Raw genomic sequence first — 1830 nt, 5'->3', positions numbered from 1 at the left:
CCCTCTCCCTTCTTCTTTCAAATCAAAAAATATATTTAAAAATAAAATAAAGTATTATTTATTATTAAAGGTTTATTTATGAACTTACAACATCCATATCCAAAGTTTCTCTCTTAAATGATGAATCTTCCCAGCCAGTGTGGCTCAGCAGTTGAGTGTCCACCCAGGAACCAAGAGTTCGCGGTTTTGATTCCCGGTCAGGGCACATGCCTGAGTTGTGGGCTTGATCCCCAGTTTGGGGCATGCAAGATGCAGCTGATCAATGATTCTCACCATTGAAGTTTTCATTTTTCTTTCCCTCTCCCTTCCTCTTTGAAATCAATAAAAATGTATTTTTTAAAAAAGTTATTTCTGTGACTTCTTCCTTCTCATAGCTGTGCCTTCTAACCCAGCTATTCCACAGAACTATAGAGAAGTAAAAGGAGAAGACATAGAACATTTTGAAAGAACCACCTGGAAGTAGCTTGTTTCATTTTTCTTTATACTCCCTTGCCCAGAACTTAGTCCATGCCCCCCTAACCAACCTCAACTAGGCTTGGAATATGGTTGTCCTGTGTTCCCTAGAGCAGTGGTCGGCAAACTGCGAGCCACACGCAGCTCTTTGGTCCCTTGAGTGTGGCTCTTCCACAAAATACCGACTTCTGTGCATGTGCTCGCATGTGGTATTTTGTGGAAGATCCACACTAGAGCTTCATGTGGCTCACGAGCCTCAGTTTGCCAACCACTGCCTAGAGGATAAGACCGTATAATGAATTCTCTTCCATGCCTACTTACTGATGCAGTCCACTAGCATTGAATGGTCATAATATCTGTGCCCTTTTCTACTTTACCCCAAGATGAGGAAAAAATAAGCTACCCTGTGAATTTCTTAACTCTCTGATGGTCACTATTTGTTCATGTAAGATAGGTGTGTTTCCTGTTATTGAAATAAATTACATATCCCTAAACTCATATTCCCTCACTAAGCATTTTCTTAAATATGTGTGAGTTTTCATAATTTACCTGATTTTTACTCTCCTTTGGTTTCTCATTCACATTCCTATTTTTTACTTCATTTTGCTTTTGAAAGAATAAGCAGGATCAATGAATAAAGATCATATTAAGGAAAATGTATAAAGGTATTACTTTGCAAATTCTAAATAATCATTGACTTATGTTAGAAAATACACATGAAATATAAAGTAAAACAGTGACTATAATAATTACATACTTTATTTCTCTATTTAATCAATCTTGTACTCTTTTTGCCCCTTTTTGACAATAATCAATATATCACTGCATTCTTCTATTCATTAATAATAAAACCCATGGTATTTATCCAATTTTACTCTTACTGGACTTTTTATTAACTATCCTCAAAAACATTTTTATGGTCCATAGGGACATAATTCAATGATATTTTTCCTGAAAACTTGACCCAACTAGTTGAAAATATGCTTTCCCTAACTAATTAAGCCTGGTCAGTTAGAAGTGTGGTCCCTTGAATTAGCTATTTGAGATAATGACCTCCTTTTCCCATCGTTAGTTCCGAGATACTCACTACTTGTATGACTTACCAGCTAATTTTTAAGAATCCACCATCTCTGCAAGAATTGCCACTTTCCTTCTTGTTTTAGAGATTATAGCTGAAGATACTCACACAATAAAGAACAATAAGTATGATTGTTTGAAGGACAAAGCATATTTTCCCTTAAAATCTATTCTATCAAAAAATCTTATTACTTCTATGACAATCTTATCACATAGGGCAACACATTAAACTTTAAAACAAGATTGATTTTTTTGTCATAGACTTAACGATGGCACCTATTTAAAAATATATATATCTAT

Source organism: Myotis davidii, unplaced genomic scaffold (assembly GCF_000327345.1).
Source record: "Myotis davidii unplaced genomic scaffold, ASM32734v1 scaffold735, whole genome shotgun sequence".
NCBI classification, from domain to species: domain Eukaryota; kingdom Metazoa; phylum Chordata; class Mammalia; order Chiroptera; family Vespertilionidae; genus Myotis; species Myotis davidii.
Note: the sequence above shows the minus strand (reverse complement) of the source record.